General features: G+C 31.8%; 1 long non-coding RNA gene across 5 annotated transcripts in view; it reads left to right on the forward strand.

Annotated features, from left to right (window-relative positions):
• Positions 1–2601: 2601 nt before the first annotated feature.
• The window catches only part of LOC127243724 (uncharacterized), a 61236-nt gene continuing 45376 nt past the window's right edge, over positions 2602–18461 (forward strand). For 3 of the 5 annotated variants that reach the window (XR_007837029.1, XR_007837028.1, XR_007837030.1), the window contains exons 1-3: positions 2733–2936; positions 4312–4396; positions 6152–6243. This is a non-coding gene — a long non-coding RNA (uncharacterized LOC127243724). The other 2 variants (XR_007837027.1, XR_007837026.1) reach the window with 2 other exon arrangements.

The following is an 18461-nucleotide window of genomic DNA, read 5'->3' on the forward strand; positions in this document are numbered from 1 at the left end:
TCTTAAGAAATTTGTAAAGAAAGTAGCAAATATCAATATATTATTAACATATATACTTTAATAGTACAATATATAATTACATGTAGCAAAATATACCATGATTTTGCACAAAAGTAATTTTACCCTATAATAAATATCTATGCCTGGTGATGAAATACTAATTACTTCAAATTAATATTCTATGTTATCTGCTTTGTGGCGAATTCTTAATTGCTTCATGTAGATTTGCTTACTTGGTCGGTGCTGATTTGATCTTGTCACCACCTAACCGCAACATTTTCTTATTTAAAAGACTTGTAGACAATTTGTGTATCAATATAAATATAAAAAAATTCTTATGATTGATATAGACAATTTCATTTTCATATTCCAACATAGTATCAAAGGCAAGTTTTCTCCGGATACATCAATGATTAGTTATCTTCCGTGTTTGTTGATATGATTTTTAGGCATCTATCTTCGCTATGTTGTTGCCGCCACTTCGATCCTTAATGACAGAGTTATGTTTCTGACTCTAACGATGTTGAGAAACCTATTTCCAATTTTAACGACATTGAGAATCTTGTTTCCAACTCTAATTCGGTTGTGAACTCGCTTCTGACTCTAATTTCATTGAAAGTTCTGCTTTCAACTCTAACAACGTTGAAAGCCTGAGCTTCCTACTGTATCGAAGTTGAGAGCCCTATTTCTTACTCTAATGCCATTTAGAGCCCTATTTCTAACTCTAAAGTTATTAAGAGTCCTCATTGCAACTCTAACAATGTTAGAAAGCCTACTTCCGACTTTGATTCAATTGATGATCTTGTCCATATTTTATGTCTCTCTTGGAAAACTAAGTTGGTCCGATTTCTTGAGTTTAAACAGAAATTTTATGAATTTTATTTTAAATATATATATATAGTATATTAAACATATTTTTTTTTATTTAAAAGATTTATAGCATTCTTTATTTATTTAGATGATTTATATATCAATATATATATGTCCGATAAGAATGGTCTGGTGGTTTGGAGGTGGACTTGTACCTGTGTCAGGTCAAGATTGGCGTAGCATTATTATTACAATAAAATGAGTTTAATGGTAAAATCTTTTTTCTTTAATCTCTCTATTTTATTGTTACAATAAAATATTAATTGGCGTAGCATTATTATTTTTAAACATTTATATCATTAATTGGCATAGCAGTATTATTTTTAAACATTTATAAAAAATTTTGTTACAGGCGTGTTTGTTTGGAGGTTTGAATTTTGAGTTGCGATTTGAATAGCAAAAATTTTGAATTTGAATAGTTGTATGATGTGATATAAATAGGTATTGATGTGATGTTTTGAATGTAAAATTGATATTTAGTATAATATAAAAAATAAAAAATAGTTGTTTGATTTGATGTTTTTGGGGGAAAAAAATGGAATAAATAGTATATTGAAAATCCAATCCTCCAAACAAACACGCTAGTATCCCTTTAAATCTAATGTATTAGTAATGTAAGCAATTATTATTTATTATTAGGATAAATCCATTTTAATACCAAGAATATGTGTTCAATTTACATTATTATTTGATATTGAAATTTTTTAATTTTGTTATTCCATGCTAGTTTTGAAGGTTTAGTAACATTTCTATAAATGGTTGGTTACTATGAATTATATAAACCAGAGTATACTACCCAAACCCCCGACACTTCCAGGTCACCTGTCACCGCACGTTTGCAGCCTTGGGGGTTCCATAGCTTAATCAATCATTGTGGAGCTGCAATGGTAACGAATACTCTAAGTCCGATAAAATTGACTTTTAATATAATAGAAAAAAAAAATATTTGATTTGCTAATTTTTTATTTTTGTTTTAAGAAAGATTTGTATGAATAGTAGAAAAATGAGCTTAATGGTAAAATCTTTTTTCTTTAATCTCTCTATTTTATTGTTACAATAAAATATTAATTGGCGTAGCATTATTATTTTTAAACATTTATATTTAGTATCCCTCTAAATTTAATGTATTAATAATGTAAGCAATTATTATTTATTATTGGGATAAATCTTAATACCAAGAATATGTGTTCAATTTACATTATTATTTGATATTGAAATTTTTTTATTTTGTTATTCCTTGCTAGCTTTGAAGGTTTAGTAATATTTCTATAAATAGTTGGTTACTATGGATTAAATAAACAAGAGTACACTACCCGAAAAAAAAAAAGGCTATTTGTAGAGAAATCTGATCCACTACAATTTTTTTGGTACAAAAACTATTTTGTTTTTCGAATATTTTCGTAACAAATGAATTTTTCGGTTTGGTCAACATTTTTCTTTTGTTGCGGTATTTTTCATTACAATTACAATAATTTTAATTTTAATTTTAAACTAAATCTAAAATAATCTAAAATAGTATATCATATATACATATATAATACTTGTATATTAATATATACATATTGAAATTAAAATAATTATTCATTTAAATTAAAATTGTTATATATAATTAAAAATTAAAAGTAAAAATAAAGTTTCAATAAAACAAAACCTTGAACGCGGCCCCTCCCCCAATTCTCTACTATTTTTCTTTTTATTTGTTCTTCTTCACTACAAAATTAGTACGGATTTTTGGGAAGAAAATTATTTCATTCGAAAATACGAAAGGAATTCGAGAAGGAATTAAAATTGGATGATTCTTTATTTTTTTTTTTGGCAAACCATTTTTTCGAAGATAAGCTATTTCAACAGCGGGTTTGTGATCTAAGAAAAATTTATGTTCTTAGGAAAAATTTCTAATTAAACTTGCCCTAACCCATTTTCAATCCCTCCATTCCAACAGTGGGTCTGCGATTCTCTCTTTCTGAGTGACAAAGATTCATCCCCCAATTAAAACCAGCACATATGTGATTCTCTCTTCTCGAGGGACCGACGACGGCGGGTGCTCAAACACAGTCTGGATTCTGGTAAGTTTTTTGATAATATTTTTTGGTAAGTGAAAATCTGCTCCTATAGTTGTTATTTTCTAAACATTAGTTGTCCGGGTACTGCTTCGGAAAAGTTTTGTTCGTCCGGTGTTGCTTAGTGAAAATCAACATGTTTATTGATCTAATTGTTCCGCTCCTGTGCGTCTTGGCTGAGTTCTATTCTGTTCGAGTTCTTTATGGAGCTGAGTAAATCGATTTTATTGTTGTTGTGATTAACGTCCACTATTTCTAGTTAATTATTTAATTTCTAGTCTAAATCGATCTTGCCTAAATTTAGTAGCTTAATAGAACTCTTTGAAAATAAGAATGTATTCTTAGTAGAACTTAAGAATTTCTTGATGTTCTTGAAATAATTATCTAGCCAATTCGGAATTTGTTTTTTTTTTATTTTTTTGGAATAGATAATTGAATCTTGTATTGAATCCAAATTGATTTCAACTATATTCGGAATAAAAAAGAAACTTAAAGTTACAAATAATGAAACATATCCCATGGTTTAATGCTACGATTCTCCTCGGCAGCTGAACTTGGAGATCCTTGAAGTTGATCATATGTCTTACTTTTTTAGATCTTAATATAAATCAATTTGCTGCTACTGCCTGCGTTTTTTGATGTTATGATCAATACTCCTCCGAAAGTTCCATAAACTAGAGCTCTAAAACTGCTTTGGTTACTTGAAACTGCACTGTTTGCTATGGAATCTATTTGAATTGGTGTATCTGTAGTTCTATGCTTGTGAATACTCAATTTGTTTAACATCTTACGCTAAAAAGGTTATTTATAGCTTACAAGTGTTAGTTTTCGCACATATTGATCAACATCGCATTGAAAGTATTGAGCTTGAAACTTGTCTTTTGTGTGTAATTTCTAAGCCAACTAGTATGCTAATTATTTTTCTGTTGAAATTGTTGAGCTTACACATGAATTGATGCTTGTTTTAGTTTGGTTCATTAACCAATTTATCCCTTCTTAAAAATCTGTCTCAAAACATGATAATTTTCACTTTAAAAAAACTTACAGGGCTGCTTTAGCATTATCTTAGTTGCATGTAGTAAGATTTTTATATCTGTTCAATTGATTTCATTTAGTGAACTAAGAAGTTGAAAGTTTGTCAAAATGTGTGAGCAAACAGGACAAAAATGACAAGTGCTGAAACAAGTTATAATAATATTGCTACCTAGACCAATTGTAGATGATGTAAACAAACGGGGTATGCGTGACTGTAAGACTGCTCATGCAAAATGGCCCCATTCATTTGTATTCAAGTTTGGGGAATCATTATTTGACAGTGAAACCTTAATTAGAGATTGCAGCGTCCAATTTAATTTTACACCAAAAGAAATATTGGATATAGGTGGAGCCGAAGGCGCAACTGCAATTGGTTCATTGAATTTATTGTAGGCACCATGAAGAATATCTCGCAACCGCAGTCTTAGGAGGTATTTTCCTTGAATTTGTCTTATATTCTCTAATAGTATTTTTTTTTTCTCTCTGATAAAAGTAAATGCATTATGAATAATTTTTGATAGATCTATAAGAGAAAAGCTGTATATGTTTAGCTTTCATTTAATATAATAATTATTCTTTATTATGAGTTTTGCTTGCATAATATTTTTTTCAATTTGTTTAATGGCTAAAGTGGTTTAAAAAGTTGGGCTGCAGGACCCACAAAATCAAGGGAGTTTGCTTGCTATACGGATAGAATATTTAGTTTGCTTCATGTTTGTTTGTTTGTTTGTGTTAGATTTAAGAATTAACTTTAGTCTCTTAGCTTACTAACTATTTGGTTTTGTAGTAAAATAGGTGTTACTTAGATATTAACTTAGTAGATCTATTAGAATTAATTAGCTTAAGAAATTTTATTCTTCCAATTTTGTATTTTCATTTAGGTGTTCTACTATTGTTTTTAGCCTTAGATAATATGTTGTTTAGTTCAGTTCTATTTGTATATAATGTATCATTAAATTTGTTTTTTAATCTCTAATTGGTCTGCTTTAGTTTAATTTTATCACCGGAAGCTCGCCGGGGTCCGACGCCGGAGTCGGACAATATTATTTTGGACTTAAGGTGTAAGAAATTAAAAAATTAAGTTAAATTAGGAGTAAAAATTAAGTTTGGGCCTTAAGTGGGGTAAAATAAATAATAAAGGCCCATAAACTATAAAATAAAAATAAAAATAATAAAAAAAAAGAAGCAGGCAGCCAACAGATTTTAAAATTTTGTTTTTTTGACTGATGGCTGGTTTGATATTTCTAAATACGTGTACCAGGAAAGTGCGGCGGCTAATTGGATTTCAGAGTGCAGGTCCAAAATCCAAGAAGGCCCAAATGCGATTTATTTTATTATTTTTCCAGGCCCATATTAAAGATATGGCTGGTCCCGTCCATGGAGAAAAAAGACAATATGTTGTAACAACCTAGTGTTGCATTGTGATTTGTTGAGAAGATAGATAATCTTGCTGAATGCCCAATTTAGTAGGATAGATAATCTTGCTGAAGAATGGTGTTGCATAGAAATGATTTGCAGGTAGCAATTCTAGAGGGAGATGAACACAGCTCTGTGTAAGCTTAACTTGTTTTCGATTTAGTGAAGTCATGCCTGGGTTGGAACCCCCAGATGTAGGTCTTTTATGACCGAACTGGGTTATCAATTTCGTGTGTTTTATTTTTGAGCTCGCAGAGTGTGCGTGTGTTGTTTGATCTGTTCATGAACTGTCTTTGGAAAAATCTATGTCGGTGTTGTGTTTATTTGCAGTTTGTTTTTTGTTGTGCTTTTAATTGGTTGATGCTTGATTTTTGAACGTATTTGGGGCCATCAAAAAAAAATTTGTGTAAGAGCTATATTGGTTTCTTGTGGTTTGTCTGGCTTTCCAATCATTTGATTTGGGTTGGTAATGATATCCCAATATTTCAACATTAACAAACCTAGGACTCCTCTACTCAATACGTAGTAATTACAAGTACAATACTTCTATTTTTCAATATATATGCTCCCTCTCTCACTCTCTTTAGCTCTCACTACATATTAATTTTGTGATGGATTGTACTGTTTCCGAAAAAGTTTCAATTTTTTTCATTCTTTTTCCACGGAAGAAACAAAATATGGTGATTTGTAGTTCATAAACGTTTCTTATGAATTTGTAAATTTTGTTTTTCGACTGATGGCTGGTTTGATATTGCTAAATTGTTTACAAGGAAAGTATTGTGGCTGTAAAGATCACTGCGATAAAGCAGGCAATCTTGCTGGCAACCGCTTCTCATTCTGAGCTGAATGCAGACACCCATCGGTCTGTCTGTATCTCTGTTTCTTATTCTTAAATATAAATGAACACTAATGTTTTCTGAAGCTATTCCCTTCCTCCTCCGTTGCTGAATATTTTCTTGGATGAACAGGCATTATTTTTTCATGAAGATGGAGGACGAGAGTAGCCAAGACAGCACCAGTCCTGTCTTGTTTGTGCACACAAAGCCTAAAGATAGCACGCAGTCTTGAGATTGATTTATTCTATTTTCAGCAAGTCTACTCCAAAAAATGATGATCACAGACAGCCCTTACTGAAACCATTTGCAAGGAAATGGGGAGTGTTCGGAGATTATAAATAAACCCACCTCATTGCTTCAAAGATTCAATTTCAGAATAAGAAAATGTTATTTTGTCATTTTCCCAACACCTCCTTTCTTCATAATCGTTTATAGAAGAAGCTTCATTGGCGTACTCAATGCAGTCCTTTGGATTCGTGATTTCTTTTGACTGAATATCAAGTAGGCCTTAGTACATTGTGTGTTCCTTAAAATGATGGGGCTTCTGGTCACTATGCACTGCGCTCATAACTTCGATTAGGATTGCTTCAAAGGTGCCTTTTCTGGTCAATATTTCATACAGGGAGGACATACGGTGGAACAAGGAAGCTTCGAGCACCGAAAACCATTATGAAATTGCATCCAGACCCTAGATATATGTATTTAGTTGCACACGATTACAACTCGAAACTATATGCATTGTATTCAACAATATATATAAGTCGATCAGGACATTATATAATTAGTTGTGAAACTTTCTATTGTCCACGAAAATTGGCAAAATACCTATAATCTATAACTACTTGTGGTCATATATAAAATTGTTTAAAAACTTTCAGTCATAGTTATAAATGATCACTATTAAAAATCTTACTAGAATATTCTTACAATTCTAACATACGTATAATCTACCCAATCACACACATTAATTAGTGCAAACCTAGAGCAGTCTTGAATGAAGAATTGTCGGAAGAAATCAAAATTTCTGAAATTATCATACACCTATACAATCTTGTGTATATGGATGCAATATAGCAATCTCAAACTAATAACTCGTCGAAAAATAATAAATATTCATCAGAAATATATATGAACTATAATCCACCATATTCTATTTTTTCCTTGGAATAAAAAATTAAAAAACTCCAAACTTCTTTAGGAAACTATACAACCACTCACATTTTGTTTCTTCTAACAAATCAACCAAACAAATCACAAATAAAAATGAATCAATCAAGTCAATGTGTTTTTTCTAGTTCATTCAAGATGTACCTTAATACTTCCGGGAATATTCTCAACCTTTGATGCCCAATGATTGGATCAAGTTGGCTTTCTTTGGTTGGTGGATGATCTTTTCAAATATACCTTTTGTCTTTGCATGCTAGACAATCTCTTCGAGAATCCTGTCCTCAATATCCAGCCTCTAACAAACTTGATTACCAGCTAATATAGACAAAGAATTCGTATGTAGCATATAAAAGATTCTATTAGATAGGAACTTTAATAAAATTAATATCGTAAATTTAAATAATTCACAATAATGGACAAGTGCGACTAAGAGCACATGTTGAGATCATATCTAGGGTATCAATCAATAGTGTAAGTATCCTTAGGGTAAAATCGAATTTGATAATTGTTTTAGAAATAACTTCAGCTATGTTGGAAGAAGTGTAAAAACTAATTTGCCAAACTATCACATACTGGAAAAAATAATAATATCAAGTAAAGGAAGATAAGTGTTTTTTTAAAAAAGTAAATAAATAAGGATTACATCTATTGAAATACTAGTTTTAATCGGTGGAAATCTAGAGATTAAATAAAAAAGAACAGATCTTTTTACCTGCTTAGATTAGCCAAATCAAATTAGAACACAAGCTACCAGATAGCTGCAAGAAATTAAGCTACACAAAAGATTAATAAATTAATATTCTTTCATATTCGAAAAAAAAAAGTGACGAACTAGTAAAAGTTCATCCAGGTTGAAAGGTATATAGACACACATATATATGCATACAACCTCTCTACACCTACAACATATCTTCCTTTGACGAAATGTTGATTTGAATGACTATTCTTCAAAGGCTTTTTTGTGTGAGGAGAGAGCGGGAGGGAGAGGGGCTAGGACAGTCTAAAACAACATTTTTTTTACATTTTTGTCCAAATCTTGACAAAAAAATGACATTGGGTCGTATTAACACGGAATATTCTCCAAGTGTTTTTTTATTTTCGGATTTATTTCTAATTTTATTATTTTTGTAAAGCCCATGAATTTTATAGTTAAACAATAACTGGTTTGTGTGTGTATGTGCATAGGCGGATCATTTTTTACCAAATAAGAGATATATATAATTAGATAATATTTTGAATATTTGATGTGGAGAATTATGATCAAACTTATAATTGCTTAATATTTATTGTGAAATTTGTAAATTTTGTTGAAAGTCAGAAAATTATAACCAAATTTAATATGTACTTAAATTGAATAATCATAAATTCAAATCTATACATCATATGATTACATTTTCTTTTATTACAGAACATCTCTTATTACTTTATTTTTTAAATAAAATTTATATAAAAACCAATAAAGTGAGACCCATGAAATGATACATAATTAGTATGTCTTACTCAAATTAAATACAACATCATATATTGAAATGTATAAGCAATGATGCAATCCATATTTAGGACTGTTGTATGCTTTGAAGGCTGGCACTTTGGGGCTCTAGGCCTCTGCGTCTTCCCTACCATTTCGGCCTTCATTCGGGCTATAGCCCAGGAGACTATTGGCATATCTTCGGGCTGGAGCCAAGGCTATATTTCGATCAAAGTTTACAAAAGGAAGAAGATGATTAAACATAAATTCCATCGATTGCGCTACGGCCATTTGGCTGATGACAGCCGTGGAGGGAAGGGGAATCTGCCTCAAAACATCAATAACTGCTGAAGGTTGGTGCCTAAGTATTAGTCTGCCCCTTTCAACTGTCTCTATGTCGAAGGCCGGTTCGAGGGACTGGCCGCGGATGCTCACCCGATGCAGGCTGCAACAATTAAACAATATATAGTGGTAAGTGATGCCCAATTTGTTTGGGTTGAATAAGATTGATCCCTATTGTTCTCTGTGCACATTTACATGCAGTATTACAAAGGCAAAGGTTGTTTAAGTACCAATAGTAGTATAAACTATTCCTTGGGTCTCTTTGCACCATCCCCAAGAGTTCGATCTTCAGAAACCCTCCCACACATAGAACTGGTTCAGGCAGTGTAAATGTTTGCTTGAGGAGACTCTGGCCATATGCAATTCATATTAGAGCAAATGTAAGTTATTATTTTCAACCAAAATTCATTTGGAATTAGGACAACTGCTAGTGCATAACCTGCTCCATGGGGAATTGAGGCGATGTATAACCCCAGACGAAGTGGTCATCCTTTATATCCCCCGGCAAGTTAATGTCCTGGTGTGTTTGATATTTTGGCAACGTACTATGCCCCATGCTGAATTGGAGTGACATAGCAGAGAATATATATTGTCTATTACCATAATGTCCTGAAAGGGAATGCAAATAGGATAGAAGAACTCAGTTAGGATTCCCAACATAAAATAGGATGAACATAAATGTGTCGAGACACTGGAAAGTATAGAATACCAGGAGAAGGCTGGATTTGAATGTCTGATACAATGCAAACTCCGCCATTGAGTTTGAAAAGTATGGTCTCAGACACATTAGCGTCGGTGTGCCCTTTGCTCGACCAATACATTTTGTTTGGGAGGAGTGCATGAATGATGCTCTTTCCTATATAATGGCTTGTAGAAGAAGCTCCGATGACAAACCCAATGCAATTCTTTGGATTAATCATACTTGCTTTTGACAGAATAGCAAGGAGGCTTGAGTACAGTTTGTGTTCCTTCCGAAGATCATTGAATCTTGGAAGATGGTGCTTCTTCCTCTGGTTCATAATTGCGTCGCAGTAGCTTGTATTCTTGAGCATTGGAGCTCTCCTTCGACAAGCTGTTTTTGCGATGCCATTTTGGACAACTGCAAAACAAAATACGTGTGTAAAAATGGATAAGAGTAATTTCTCTAGCTAACATAATGATAAGCTGTGTATATTAGTGTTTACACATTTCATTCTGCTTGAATATAATAATACTAAAAATAAAATTGAGCAATAGACTTGAAAGGAAAGATAAAATAAAGAATGAAAACAAAAATTTAGTATGTATGTATATAACGGTGTTGAATTGCAATTAGGGTGTGTTCTTTTTGACAAACTTCATAAAAATTTACTATTCCTGAAAATTCATCTTTCATATATTCTTCTAAAAATCAAATTTATATTCAAAATATTTTATCAATATCTATTCATATCGCGTCATATAATTATTTAAATTAAATTTATAAATATTCAAATCCTAAACCAAAATCCAATGCCCCCGACAAACACACCTCTATGTGCATTGCATACGATAGTAGATTGTTCAACAAAGTAACCATATCAATTGTTGTGAAGCTTTTAAATATTAGAAATGTTATCATATTGTCTATGAAACTAGTAAAGTGACTATAAGCAGTAAATTTTGGATATATCTAAACAATATTATTATTATTATTATTATTATTATTATTATTTTAATAACGTGAGAACATGCAGCCCCTACCTTTCAGGTGCGCTTTGGGTAAACCCCCGGCCGAACATAAAAGCCTGCAAACTTGGCCCGACAAGGCAAGTCGCACTAGGCGAATCATGTGTGGTAGGCACTACATAGAGGCATCGGGGTTTGATAAACAATAGTAATTTTGATTGTATTATATCGTTTATTTGAGTCTTCGTGACAACCATGCTTGCTCTTTTTTTTTTTTAGTACTTTTTTATTATATTCTTAATCGTGTAACATTCATGTCAAGAATTAATAATAACGTGATAATTGAATATTTAGATTTGAATACATCAAATAATAACATATTACCAAACATATGTAATATTTTAATTATCAAACGGTTGTAGAAACAGTGAGTAGATGTTCATAAAAACATAATAATAATAAAAAAAAAAACAATTTAAAGGTTAAATTTGTCATCACTTCACCCTACATGATAATTACATATAAACAACATGTCAAAATTAAGTGTTTGGTTGATGAAAAGATCATATGTAACATATAATGATCAAGTGTCTTTGTTGAGTCTATTTGACGGGAACATCAATAACAATGAATGTGTGCATTTAAATTACTCACCAAAATGGTACCAGGTACGAGTAACAGCTGACATTCGGATCATGTCAACAGGATCAATCAATAGCATAAGGATTGTAATAATGATCTCCATTGGTAGATAATCTAGAAAGTCTGCCATTGTAATATTTATATTCAATGAAAAAGTAGTCAACATCAAAATCTTTTAAGATAGATTGAAATGCCTATTGGATAATTTCAAACTAAAATTCTAAGAAATCAATAGCATTACAGCATGACATATGAGTAAAAGAGATCGAAAACAATGACAAAGCGTTGCCATTCAGACAATAACGGAACTATACGTGTAAATAGATGTCAGATGTTTAAAAGAATGGCCAAATTTCATTCCACAAGGGACTTTTTTTTTTTTAGTGAATGATATAAAGTAGAGGAGAAAGAGTTTAAACTAATAAAACAAAAAAATAAAAAATAAAAAAATATGTCATCTGCGCAAACCCTAGTTTTAGTTTGGGGAATCTAGAAAAAAAAGAAATGGACACAGATTGTGGTACTTGCTTAGATTAATTAATCAAATCAAACAAGAAGAAACAAGGGCCATAAAAAATCTGCAACAAGTTATGCTAAAAATGAAAGACGTTAATAATGTATTCGGATTCAGAGAAATGGAGACGAAGCTCCATAAAAGTGCCACCATAACAACTTGGAAGGTAATTAGATACGAAAAAACATATAAATACATACCTTATGCTTGCTGAAGGAAGAGGTGAGGGAGAGGGAGAGGGAGAGAGAGACTTCTGACAGTGAAGCTGCGATTTGGAGATTTGGAGAGAGAGCGAGCGAGCGATATTAGTTGACCGAAACAGAAAATTAGGGTTTTGGATGGTAATGGTATCAGTAAGAAATATTAATTTTCAGGTGTTTTCTACTTTGGATTTATTTATAATTATTTTTAAAGCTCACTTACATTATTACAATGAATGTGATATGTATAAATCAAATTGAGATTGAGATATTGATGATATTTTGCTCTAATTCTTTAAAAAATAAACAAAAAAAAACAAAAAAAAAAAAAAAAAAACCAAAACAAAAGAAAAAAAAAAAACTTATTGTCTATTATCTATTATATATTTATTTCTAAATTAAGAATAAGAAGAAGAGAAGAAAAGAAAACCATTGTTTTGCTTTTGGCAATTTAGAGGTCTTTATTATTTTTGTTATTTCTTAAATTTATTTTCCATTGTGTATTATAATGGAATTAAATTTTAATGAAATCTTAAAAATCAATTTAGTAGGAAAGAAAGGAAGACTCAAAATTGTAGTAAATATTATTTTACTGATAATAATACGAGCTGTTCATTGTGTCTCTTTGCAAGAGTGAAAAACCCTCGTCCAATGCATAGAATTGGTCCACGCAGAGTAAAAATTCGAAAATTGCATAGGAAGTTGATCCTCATACCGCAGTACTAACACCAGTAAAATATCTATCTAGTCGAGTGTAGGCACTAGTAGATTCAGTTTCTCTCGTCCGGTTAGAACTCTATTATCTCCTTTGTTGAGTAAGGTTTCTAAAGACCATAAGTTTTTTTTTTTATAATCTTCACAATAGAAAGTATGGAAAATCTTGACCTCAGAGAATTCACATGAATTTCCGTCTCAAGAAATCAACTCACCCTTTTGCACCACAAACTATGTGACACACAGGGGTTGGTTTTCTTATTGTGTTTGACTGAATTAAGGTTATTAATGCACTTGCAACCTTGGAGATGCTTTATATATATATATATATATATATATTCACAATGCAATTATGTTATTTGGCTTCAAATTAAGCCCAATCAAGGGTGAAAATCCACAAGGGTGTAAAGATGCAGAGATGCGGAAGCTGCCTATTATAGTCTGCTGTTGTCAGGCTAACATCGACGTGCAAGAGAATTCTGCGTATTGTTGCCATTGCATAATTTGCTTGGTTCTTGTCAAATTTGTTTGTTTATTTCTATTGTCATGTCTCTCAATTATTGATTGGCGTATTAGCGCATGAGGAATAAAAATATGGGATGTTGCATGTTTTTATTGTTTTGTAGATTTGTTTGATGGGTTTGTTGCTAGTCACAAATCATGTTCTATCTCGTTCCTTGTAGATATGTTTATTCTTGTTGTAGTATTCTTAATTATTTTGCGACTATTGCGTTGGTCATTTCTTTTTGGTGATATGTCACATTGAAGACAATTGGATTCTTAGTCAACTTGGTTAATTGTTCGTTTATTTCATAGGAGCATACTATAGTTAGAATGTGCATTTGATCCGTGGAACTTTTAATACTTCTACGTGTGAATATATTGTTTTATGTCAAACCCCTTCAAGCATGTCTTTATAATATTGTAACTAATTTTTAAATTACAGATTTATAGTATTGTGCAATTAAGATCATCATAAATTAGTTTAGACCTGCCTTGTCATTTATGCAATTAAGAGCAGCATAAATTGCTTTAGAGCTATTGATTTTTTCTGGTTTTCTTGATTTGAAGTTATTTGGTTTGGACTGAATGCGACTGTTATAAGGAGTTAAATGCAATTAATTATGGTAAATTAAATGCATCACATACTATACTTTAGATATCCAAGGGGGTTAGCTTAGGGTCCCAGTATTCATCATATTTGGAATGACCAAAAAAGTTGTTCATTACAATAATATTAATGGGCTTAAATAAAACTAAAATAAAAAATTGCAAACAAAACCCAAGCGGAAAACACCTCAAGAATATATCATTAATCCTGACTTTTCTCTTTTTCGTCATCTTCTCTCCCTCTCCAAATCCCGAAAACTCAGTCGCATTTTCTTTTCGGAAGTCTCCCCCTCTTCTTCTCACTTTCCCTCTCCTTCTCTCCCTCGCGAAATTATCCACATGAATTTCACGAACAGAGCTCAAAGGTGTGTATGTGTTTTTGTGTATCCATCGACCTTTCAAGTTGTTTTCGAGCCACTTTTATCGAGCTACATCTCCATTTCTCTGAATCGGAAAGAATGATTAAATAATCTTTGCTTTGTAGCTTAATTTCTTACAAATTCTTGGTCGCCCTTGTTCTTCTTGTTTGATTTGATTAATTTAGGCAAACACTACAGATTTGTATCCATTTCTTTGAGTTTTAGATTTCCGCATACCATTGGTGCAATCTCTTTTTATTTTATTTTACTTTTTTTGAAAGAAACCTTTTGTACTTCATTTTATTCTCTTTCTTTTAAAGTTTCTTTTTTATTTTGACTAACATACAAAAGGATAAAGATAATAAAGTTCAGTAATTTCCATTAAAAAGACAAGGGTTTTTTTTTTTTTCTCAAAACAAGTCCCTTGTGGTATGAAATTTGGGCATTCATTTCAATAACATCTATTTACACTTACAGGCCCCCTTATTGTTTGTATCCCAGCCTTTTATCAAAGGTTTATATATTTTTCTTTTTTTATATGTCATGCTACTGCATTTCAGAAATTTTTATTCCAGATTATATTATCAAATAGTCATTTATATCTTTTGCAATGCATATAATATTACAATGGCCGATTTTTTGAATTACCTACCAACGGAGATCGTTCTTACAATCCTTTCACTATTGACTGATCGCCTAGACTGATTCGAATATCTTTCGTTAGTGGCTCCTTGTACAATTTTGGTGAGTTATTTAAATGCAAACATTTATTTTTATTGAAGTTCTTATAAAAAGAAGACAAAACAAAGGCAATTGATCATTATATGTTACATACAATCTTCTTGTATGCTAGCCTTATTGATTTCAGCAAGTGAGAAATTAATTTCGACATGTTGCATTTATGTAATTATCATAGAGTGTGAAACTATGACCTACTTAACCTCTACATTTTTTTTTTCAACACCTACTCAATGTTTCTATTACCATTGACAAACTCTAGTGTAAATATTCGATTTTCGCATGATCACTGATTCTTCACATGAATGTTATATGATTTAGAATAGAATTAGAAAATGCTGAAAAAAATGGCAAAGCATGACTGCCACGAACATTAAAATGAACGGTAAAATTACTATTGCTTAGATATATACAAAATTTATAGCCTATAGGCACTTTACTAGTTTCAGCGACAACATAATAAGATTTCTAATATTTTTATTGACCGTAACATACGAAGGGGTAAAGATCAATAATTTCCATGAACACAACAAGGGTTTTCTCTCTAAACAGGTCCCTTGTGGTATGAAATTTGGCCATGCATTTCAATAACATCTATTTACACTTATAGGCCCCGTTATTGTCTGTATCGCAGCCTTTTATCAATGTTTTGTATCTCTTATATTTATATGTCATGCTACTACATTCTCAGAAATTTTATTCCAGATTATCCAATAGTCACTTCAATCTTTCTTACAAGATGTTGACGTTGACTACTTTTGCAATCTATATAATATTACAATGGCAGATTTCTTGAATTATCTACCAATTGAGATTGTTCTTACATTCCTCAAGCTATTGATTGATCCCCTACACTGATTCGATTGTCTTCCGCTTGTCGCACCTGGTACCATTTCGGTGAGTTTTTTAAAAGCACAAATTTATTGTTATTGAAGTTCTTATTAAACAGACTCAACAAAGGCACTTGATCATTATATGTTGCATATGATCTTTGTCTGCTGGCCTTAATGATTTCAGCAAGTGAGCACTTAATTTTGACATGTTGCATTTATGTAATTATCATATAGTGTGAAGTTATGATGGACTTAAACTTTACATTGTTTTTTCAACACCTACTCAATGTTTCTATAACCATTTGAGGTACTCTAGTGTAAATATTCAATTTTCACATGGTCATTAATTCTTCACATAAATATCACATGATTAAGAATATATTAGCAAATACTAAAAAGTGAAATAGCGACTGCCACAAATACTAATATATTCATGCAGACTGAAATGTCTAAACACTAATACACACAAAAATAGCAAAAACAAAAATGAGAAACAGCTGGCGAAGATTCCACTGCAATATCAATTACCTCTTTTACTTGCATTCGACTTTGGCTTCCTATTGTCTGCACATCAGGACACACTCGATCGAAAAACCAAACAGAAACGTAAATTTCATCGACAAGAGCCATCAAACATTGGTAAAATCGAAGAGGAACCTAAAACTCAAAGAAATGGATACAAATCTGTAGTGTTTGCCTAAATTAATCAAATCAAACAAGAAGAACAAGGGCGACCAAGAATTTGCAAGAAATTAAGCTACAAAGCAAAGATTTTTTAATCATTCTTTCCGATTCAGAGATGGAGATGTAGCTCGATAAAAGTGGCTCCAAAACAACTTGAAAGGTCGATGGATACACAAAAACACATACACACCTTTGAGCTCTGTTCGTGAAATTCCTGTGGATAGTTTCGCGAGGGAGAGAAGGAGAGGGAGAGTGAGAAGAAGAGGGTGAGACTTCCGAAAAGAAAATGCGACTGAGTTTTCGGGATTTGGAGTGGGAGAGAAGATGACGAAAAAGAGAAAAGTCAGGATTAATGATATATTCTTGAGGTGTTTTCTGCTTGGGTTTTGTTTGCAATTTTTTATTTTAGTTTTATTTAAGTGCAAAGGTTCAATTACACATGTTCATTAATTTTTCACAATCATGTTTTGGATATGTAAGTAATTGGGATATGCTTCATTATCTTAAATTTTCACAGAAATGTCCCGTGTGTAAGAATATAATGAAAAACAAAACATAATATGAAATACTGAAAATCAGACTAAGAAAAAAATCTTATTTTTTCATCAAAAGACATAAGTGATTTTGAAGCTTTTTCCATTGCTAAATATGAAATTTACTAATACTCTCTTATCTCCCAACATTGCATCTATTTTCTTGGAGGGAGATTGCTTATATAGAAAGAGAAAAGGTTGTTGGTATTTACATATTGATTTTATATAGTTACATATTTTGTTAAATATAACAAACTACTTGATTATTTGATAGATGAACAGTAGGCCTGTTTGTTAAACGTATTTTTTATAAATGTCATACAGTAATATAAATATATAATTAGATTCTTCTGCTGGAGAAACTCTATCTCTTCGAAGTGATATATATACATATTAGACATTTACATGTTCTTTTCACTTATAAAATGTTATTTTACTTTGGAAGGACTTCATCTTTCTTACATAACATACACGCTTATAGTTGAATATTTGTCCTTTGGTATGTAGTATAATTTTTTGGAATTGGAGCCTATAAGTTTTTTGAATATGTTTTCATGTGTATCGTCATGTTGTTAGAAGCAATAAGTAATGGGTAAATTCTGGCACTCTAACATATTGAACGTAGTCTAAAAGAAATTAAAGATCCAAATGTCCATTTAATTTTTTCACGGCAGCTGAGGAGTGCGGATTTATTGCTACTTTATAGTAACTAGGAATCATTGTGATATCTATGACTTCTAATATGTTTAACCCCTCTATACCTCATTGTTACGTAGAATAATCATCAATCAATAGATAAGAGAAGGGAATTGCCATCTCCGTCAATGACCAGTATAGACGACGGAAGGGCTGGTTCATTGAGCACCGGCAGAGTCCAAAGACACGACGAAAGACACATTTCTTTTGCCGATAAGGTGCTAACAGATTAACAAAGTTTATAAAATAAGCTCAATGATTCAATTAGGTCGCACAATTAGATATTGAATGCCTTTTATGAACAATTTCTTCACTAAATATGCATTCCTCATCTTTTATTCGATACTCAAATTGAACTTTCATGGCCTGCAGGTCGATGAAGAGCTTCAAACAGCTCAAACTGAAGGATGCACCGATAGGAACCAAGACCTGTCCTGTATGGAGCATCGGAGGAATCAAGCAGACATTTATGCTGCATTATTTGGGCCTGAATTGACGGTCCCTGAACTAGAGGACCACTCCGATGGGGGCATTGCCAACACCCCCTCCAGTACAATGGCTCCCATAGAGAAGGGGAAAGAAGTGACTAATTTGAGT

This window comes from Andrographis paniculata, unplaced genomic scaffold, assembly GCF_009805555.1.
Source record: "Andrographis paniculata isolate CXL003 unplaced genomic scaffold, ASM980555v1 Contig98END, whole genome shotgun sequence".
In the NCBI taxonomy this organism is placed as follows: Eukaryota; Viridiplantae; Streptophyta; class Magnoliopsida; order Lamiales; family Acanthaceae; genus Andrographis; species Andrographis paniculata.